The sequence below is a fragment of the Vicia villosa genome, linkage group LG4, assembly GCF_029867415.1.
Source record: "Vicia villosa cultivar HV-30 ecotype Madison, WI linkage group LG4, Vvil1.0, whole genome shotgun sequence".
Classification (NCBI taxonomy): domain Eukaryota; kingdom Viridiplantae; phylum Streptophyta; class Magnoliopsida; order Fabales; family Fabaceae; genus Vicia; species Vicia villosa.
In genome coordinates this window covers 106,208,561-106,217,345 of record NC_081183.1, presented here as the reverse complement: position 1 = coordinate 106,217,345, position 8,785 = coordinate 106,208,561, and positions in this window count along the sequence as shown.

Here is an 8,785-nt window from a genome sequence, read left to right as displayed (position 1 = left end):
TTAATCTCTTTTCTGTCTTCTTCTGTTATTTCTTCTTTAACTCATCCAGAGATGGAAGCGTTCGTTCTTTGATCCACGCAGGATCAATAGAAGATTGAGCAATGACACAGTTCTTCAAATAACGCTTAACAGATTTGTCAAGCTCTTCTTTGAACAGTTGTGAAAAGCCCTCAACAGGAGTTCTTCTGGTCAGAATATCTGGAAATATTCTTGGAACAGAAGTTACCTTCTCAATCAGAAGCATCCTTTGTAGATCAATGGCATTCAGAACATGTCCTTGAATGACAGTTAAGAACTTGGGCGTACCAACAGCTTAAAGAACATCCATCAAGTCACTCTCTACCAGAATATCTGAGATCATTCTAGCAAGAGGAATAGTGTTCTTCTTGAAATCAGGATACTTCTTGCGTTCTTCATCTCTTGATTCTTCAATATTTGTCTTCAAATGTTGAAATAGAATGTTTGAGAGATTAACCTGAGAACCATTGCCAAAGCAGTAAAGTGCATACTTCTGATCCTGATTCACATAAGTAGTATCCATAGATCTCTTTCTATGATAAAGAGTTCCCAAAAGAATTTCAGCCCACACTCTGTAGACAGGCTTCAACGAAGTAGTTTGATTTGGTGAAGATCTGAAAGCAGCTAATTCCCTATCTACTTTCTCCCAATCAACTCTACCAGGAAGAGCACATGTGATTCCTTCTGAATCATCAAGGCTATAGAGCTTCCTAATCATTTTCTCAGTCACAACAACCTCATGCCTTAGAACGAAGGAGATGATAGCAGTTGGAGTAACTGTAGCAAACGTCCAGAAGTCCATTACCAAGAGTGGATAAACTGGTCCAACCAATCTTTCAAAATAAGTTGACCAATCCTGAGTCAACATTGCATCTTTGATTTTGAAACTGTGTTCCAACAGGCTTTCGAAATCCACCATTGTTTCACACTAGACCTCTAGTTCGCCATACGGAATGGAACAGGTCTTCAGAGGACTATAACCATATTTGTGTTGAACAAGATGTGCTGAAGACATTTTTGGTTTAGCACTTGTAGATGAAAGCATGAATAACTTCTGAGATTCGGTTTAGAACTAGGGTTTATGCAATCAAAGAGAAAGAGAGAGATGAACGAAAGAGACAATGAATGAGGAGAGAGAATGTAAAGAGATGAATGGATACAAAGATGAGTTTAAATAGAAACGGATTTGAAAAGAAATGCAATGTGTGTTTGAATGAATATGATTACGGAAAAACATAGAATCAATTGCATTTAATGAGAAATGACGTTAGGAGAGATAATGTAATATTTGAAATTATTTGCACAATTACCTAGGGCGGTGTCTCCTCAACTGCACGCGTGCTTGTCCAAATAGAGTGAACACGTGTTCAACATTTGGAAAGCTGGTGACAGCTGTTTTTCTTTAAAAGAACTTCATAATCAACTTAGATAATGAAACGTTAGTAATAACAGAATCAGAACTTCTAATTGATCAGAGTCAGAACTTCTTATAAGAAGATAAGACAAAGTCATTTCAGAACTAAACCATACATCAGAACTTCTCATCTTCTCATTCTGGGCATAAATCCATACTGATATTCTTCAGAATGAACTTAAACCTATCTTCAGCAAGGGGTTTTGTAAAGATATCAGCCCATTGATGGTCTGTATCAAAAAAGTTCAAAGAAAGAACACCCTTTTGAACATAGTCCCTAATGAAATGATGTTTGATCTCAATATGTTTAGCTTTGGAATGTAAGATTCGATTCTTAGATAAACATATAGCAGAAGTATTATCACAGAAGATAGGAATGTTACTCTCATATATCTGATAATCTTCTAGCTGACTCTTCATCCAGAGCATTTGTGTACTACATCCAGCAGCAGCAACATATTATGCTTCTGTAGTAGAGAGAGCAATGGTAGCTTGCTTCTTGCTGTACCAGGAGATCAGATGACATCCAAGAAATTGACAACTTCCAGAAGTACTCTTTTTTTCAATTCTATCTCCAGCGTAATCAGCATCACAATATCCTACTAAGTTGTACTCTTTAGATCTTCTGTAGACTAAACCAACATTAGTAGTACCTTTCAGATACCTCATAATTCTCTTAACAGCTGTTACGTGAGATTCTCTAGGACCTGATTGGAATCTTGCACACAGACAAACACTGAATAAAATATCAGGTCTAAAAGCAGTTAGATATAAAAGAGATCCAATCATACCTCTGTACAACTTGTGATCTACCTTCTTACGTACCTCATCCTTACCTAGGACACACGTTGGATTCATAGGAGTCTTTGCTTCTTTGCTTTCTGAAAGATTAAACTTCTTCAGAAGTTCTTTCACATACTTGGTTTGATGAACATAGGTTCCATCAAAAGTTTGATTGATCTGGATCCCAAGGAAGTACTTGAGTTCTCCCATCATGCTCATTTCAAACTCAGCCTGCATAGACTTAGCAAACTCCTTTCCAAGTGTAGCATTAGAGGTTCCAAAGATAATATCATCAACATAAATTTGGCAAATTAAAATATCCTTTTTAAAGGTTTTACAAAAGAGAGTAGTATCCACTTTTCCTCTAGTGAAACCATTATCCAGAAGGAAAGAACATAATCTTTCATACCAAGCTCTAGGAGCTTGCTTCAATCCGTATAATGATTTCTTTAGTTTAAAAACATGATTTGGAGACTTAGAGTCTTCAAAACCAGGAGGTTGGTGGACCTAGACTTCCTCATCTATATAACCATTTAAGAAGGCACTCTTAACATCCATCTGATATAGAGTGATGTTATGTTGAATGGCAAAAGAAATCAATAAGCGAATAGATTCTAACATGGTCACTGGTGCAAAGGTTTCTGTATAGTCTATACCTTCTTGCTGACTATAACCCTGAGCAACCAGTCTGGCTTTGTTTCTTACAACTTCTCCCTTTTCGCTTAGCTTGTTTCTGAAGACCCACTTTGTACCAATAATGTTAAATCCTTTTGGTCTAGGAACAAGATCCCAGACATCATTCTTTGTAAACTGATTAAGTTCTTCTTGCATTGCAATTATCCAGTCAGCATCCTCCAGAGATTGATCAACAGAAGTTGGCTCAATAAGTGATACAAGACCAAATTGACATTCTGCATTGTTCTTAAGGAATGCTCTTGTTCTAATAGGATCTTCTTTCTTCCCAATGATAACATCTTCTGAGTGAGCAGAGTTGAGTCTGGAAGATCTTCTAATAGTTGGCTCTTCAGAAATTCTGAGATTCTCTAGTGAAGTAGCAACTTGATCTTCTGACACTTTGCTTCTGGGTTCTTCAGCTTCTGAGTTAGAGATTTCAATATCTGCAAAATTCTCAAACTACTTTGGCTTTTCAAGACCAAGCTTATCATCAAATATGATATTGATTGATTCTTCAACAACCAATGTTTTAGTATTGTATACTCTATAGCCTTTTGAGCGTTCAGAATATCCAAGAAGGAAACACTTTTGTGCCTTAGAATCAAACTTACCAAGATGATCTTTAGTATTCAGAATGAAACAAACACATCCAAAAGGATGAAAATAAGAAATGTTGGGCTTTCTGTTCTTCCACAATTCATAAGGAGTCTTATTGAGAATAGGTATGATAGAGATTCTATTCTGAATATAACATCAGTATTTATTGCTTTTGCCCAGAAATGCTTAGCCATATTGGTTTCATTGATCATGGTTCTGGCCATTTCTTGTAGAGGCATATTCTTTCGCTCTACAACTCCATTTTGCTGTGGAGTTCTAGGGCAAGAGAAATCATGGGCAATACCATTTTCTTTGAAATAAATCTCAAAGAATCTGTTCTTAAATTTGCCACCATGATCACTTCTGACCTTTATGATTTTACATTCTTTCTCAGATTGAATCTGAGTGCAAAATTCAAAGAACACTGTATGAGACTCATCCTTGTGTTTCAAGAACTTTACCCATGTCCATCGGCTATAATCATCTACGATGACTAATCCATATTTCTTCCCTCTGACAGATGTTGTTTTGACTGGGCCAAACAGATCAATGTGCAGAAGTTCTAGCGGCCTAGAGGAAGAGACAACATTCTTAGACTTGAATGCAGGTTTGGAAAACTTCCCTTTCTGACATGCTTCGCAAAGAGCATCTGATTTATATTTCAGATTAGGGAGTCCTCTGACCAGATTTAGTTTGTTAATCTGAGAAATCTTTCTCAAACTAGCATGGCCTAATCTTCTGTTCCAGACCCATTGCTCTTCGCTAACAGACATAAGACAAGTTACCTTCTGATTCTTAAGATCTTGAAGATCAATCTTGTAAATGTTGTTCTTTCTCTTGCCTGTAAATAGGATTGAGCCATCCTTCTGACTTACAGCTTTGCAAGACTTTTGATTGAAGATTATGTCATAACCATTGTCACTTAATTGACTTATGGATAATAGGTTATGAGCTAATCCATCTACAAGAAGTACATTAGTTATGGAAGGAGAGTTACCAATACTTATGGTTCCTGAGCCAATGATTTTGCCCTTCTGATCTCCTCCAAACTTGACTTCTCCAGCGGACTTAAGCACCAGGTCTTGGAACATAGACCTTTTTCCCGTCATATGCCGCGAGCACCCAGAGTCCAGGTACCATGACATGTTTTGTTTTGTCTTCTTTGCTGCCAAGGATATCTGCAACAGAAATTATCTTCTCCTTAGGTAGCCACATCTTCTTGGGTCCTTTCTTGTTAGTTTTCCTCATGTTCTGATTGAACTTAGGTTTAGCATGATAAACAACAGGAGGAATAGCATGATATTCCTTAGGTTGAGCAACATGATATATTCTATTTTGTGTCACATGCTTCTTAGTGTGTGTAATGTGAAAGCTTTTGGCATTTGATGTGAGCCTAATATCATGGGAGTGGCCATACTTGAACTGATCATACAAGGGCTTGTATGTGATTTTCATATCATCTACAGGTTCAAGTTTGTATGGGGTATCACCCTCATAGCCTATGCCAACTCTCTTGTTTCCACTAACAGCATATATCATAGAGGCAAGTTGACTTCTACCAATACCTCTAGATAAGAATTTCCTGAAACTCAAGTCATATTCTTTAAGAATATTGTTCAAGCTTGGAATAGATTTTTCTGAACGAGAAGATGACTCAGCATCTTTGGATAGTTTTAAAACTTTTTCTTTGAGTTCAGAAATTTCTAATTCAAGCTTCTTAGTTTCAGATACAAAGAGCTTTCTCAGCTTTTTGTACTTGATACTAAGCTTAGCCTTGATTTCAAGAATTTCAGCTAAACTGGAAGCTAGCTCATCTCTAGATAGATCAGAAAATACCTCTTCAGAGACAGAGTCTGATTCTGATGTAGATTCTGATTCAGCATCCACGGTAACCATCAGCGCTATGTTGGCTTGCTCGTCTTCAGAGTCTGATTCTGATTCTAATGAATCTGAATCATCCCAAGTTGCCATAAGACCTTTCTTCTTCTGGAACTTCTTCTTGGGTTTCTCCCTCTGAAGCTTTGGACACTCATTCTTGTAGTGACTTGGCTCCTTGCATTCAAAGCACATGACCTTCTTTTTGACAGATCTTCTGATTCCAGAAGATTCTCCTCTTTCAGGCTTTTTGGAACTTCTTAAGTTCTTGAACTTCCTTTGTTTGCTCTTCCAAATTTGGTTTACCCTTCTAGAGATCATGGACAGTTCATCTTCTTCTTCTTCTTCTGATTCTGACTCTTCAGAATCTTCTTCTTCAGCCTGAAAAGCGTTAGTGCATTTTTTATAATTAGATTTTAATGCAATAGACTTACCTATCTTCAGAGGTTCATTAGCATCCAGTTCTATTTCATGACTCCTCAAGGCGCTGATCAGCTCTTCCAAAGAGACTTCATTCAGATTCTTTGCTATCTTGAATGCAGTCATCATTGGGCCCCATCTTTTGGGCAAGCTTTTGATGATCTTCTTGACATGATCAGCCTTTGTATATCCCTTGTCAAGTACTCTTAATCCAGCAGTTAGAGTTTGAAATCTTGAGAACATTGTTTCAATGTTTTCATCATTCTCCATCTTGAAGGCTTCATACTTCTGGATTAGTGCAAGAGCTTTAGTCTCCTTGACTTGGGCATTTCCTTCGTGAGTCATCTTCAAGGATTCAAAGATGTCATGGGCAGTTTCTCTGTTTGATATCTTCTCATATTGAGCATGAGAAATAGCATTCAGCAGAATAGTCCTAGACTTGTGATGATTTTTGAATTGCTTCTTTTGATCATCACTCATTTCTTGTCTTGACATCTTTACTCTTCTAGCATTTAGAGGATGTCTGTAACCATCCACAAGAAGATCCCATAAGTCACCATCTAGACCAAGGAAGTAACTTTCCAATCTATCTTTCCAGTATTCAAAGTTTTCACCATCAAATACTGGTGGTCTAGAATATCCATTTCCATTGTTGTGTTGATCATTTGAAGTAGAAATGGATGTAACAACATCACCCATAGCGTTTTTCTCTTCCTGAATCTTTTTCTAACACAGTTAAGTGTTTGAACCTAGAACCGGCGCTCTGATGCCAATTGAAGGATAGAAAAACACTTAGAAAGGGGCGGTTTGAATAAGTGTGACTTTAAAAACTCTTAAGATAAAAACAAATAACACAGTTATTTTTATCCTGGTTCGTTGTTAACGAAACTACTCCAGTCCACCCCCTTAGAGTGATTTACCTCAACTGAGGATTTAATCCACTAATCAATCTTGATTACAATGGTTGTCCACTTAGAAACACTCTAAGTCTTCTAGAGTATTCTGATCACACCTTGATCACTCTAGGAAATCAACACTTAGAACCTTCTAAGTCTTCTAGAGTCTACTGATCACAACTTGATCACTCTAGGAACCCTTTACAAATCAATGTAAAATAAATGTTTACAAGAGTATTCAAATGCTTCTTAGAAAGCTATAATCACAACTGTGATATTTCTCTTAAGTTCTAAGCTTAAATCTCACTAAGATATTACAAGTGAAGTGAGGTTGAAGATGAAGTTTGAGAGCTTTTGAATTTGACAGCGTTTCTGTATTTTTGCGCAAGAGTCATATATACAGCTTCTCATCAGAACTTCTATTTATAGGCATTAGAGAAGATGACCGTTGGGAGCATTTAATGCGTTGCGTGTTCCGTACAATTCTGCATTTAATGTTTCACTCTTTTGTCATCTACCTCGAGCCTTGCTTTTACTGCTTCTATTGACTTTGCCTTTTGTAGCTTCTAACGTTCCTTTTGTCAGTCAAAGTAGTCTGTCATCTTGTACTTGCTTCTGATCTGATCTTTGTAGATACAACGTTTGAATAATCAGAGTCAAACAGCTTGGTGCAGAGCATCTTCTTGTCTTCTGACTTTGAAGTGCTTTAGCGTGATACCATAAGAACTTCAGTGCTTCTGCTTCTGATCTCATATTCTTATGATGCATTAAAGACCATGTTCTGATTCTGCTAGACCATCTTCTGATGTCTTGCGAGAGCATGTTCTGATGTTGCAATCTTGAACCTTCTGAGTCAGTGCTTCTGGCGCTGAATTGTGCTTACTCCTTATATAATTCATGAATTGGAAAATGTAAAGGATTAGAGTACCACATTGTCTTATACAAAATTCATATACATTGTTATCATCAAAACTAGAATATTGATCCGAACAAATATTGTTCTAATAGTCTCAACAACAACAACAAAAACAGGAACAACAACTCATTCCTCAGATCACTTGCTCAATTCCTAGAGATCAGTTAGAAGTTATTTGTGAATTGATGGTGGATGTTGATAATCTGAAAGAACATCAAATTCATATCAAAAATAACATGGTTTTTCAAAAATGGTCGTCTTTGTTTCTTGAGTTCTGTGGACTGGTCTATCCAGACCTTGTGAAGGAGTTCTGGATTCATGTGTTCGTTATCCCTAAAGCAATAGTTTTGTTTATTCATGGAAGATTCTTTTCCATCACTGAAAACACATTGAGAATATTGTTTGATTTGCTGAAAGCTGAAGGTGAATTTGAAGCAACTCGTAGAACAGACTGGGAAGTTGTCTATGCTGAACTCTACACAGATGTGAAGAAAACAAAAGATGTCACGGATCTGAAGGACATATACAAAGTATGGACCAAGATTCTTCTAGGTTGTTTCTATCACAGAAAATCAACCAGTTCGTCCAACTTCATCAACTAAGACCAACAATACATCATGTATTGTATTGGTACTCAGAAGAAGGTTGATGTTACCTACATCATTTTCAATCACTTGTGGAATGCTGTAAAGGACTCTCGAGATGAGAGCAGAACAAAGAAGAAAGGAACTGTCATTCCTTTTGGGAGGATTATTACCAATCTTCTGGTTCAAACCAAGATGGTTGAAGAATTGGAAAATGCTGGAATAGTCAAAGATCCTTATACAATCAATGAGAGTGTCCTGAATGCTACTACTTTGAAGAAAATGGGTCTTATTCAAGCTATTGGTACTGCTCCTAAACCAGATCCAAATGTTAGAAACAGAAGAGGTCCAGCTCTTGCTGAGTTTAAGTTGTTCTTTCTCAATGAACAGCCAGATATTAAGGTTCATTACCTTAATATTCTCAAACAAGATGGTTCTATGGATACTAAGGTTGGGACAAGCAGGCAGAAGCTTCCGTCTACCATGAAGGATAGAAAAACACTTAGAAAGGGGGGGTTGAATAAGTGTAGCTTTTAAAACTTGTAAGATAAAAACAATTTGCACAATGATTTTTATCCTGGTTCGTTGTTAACTAAACCACTCCAGT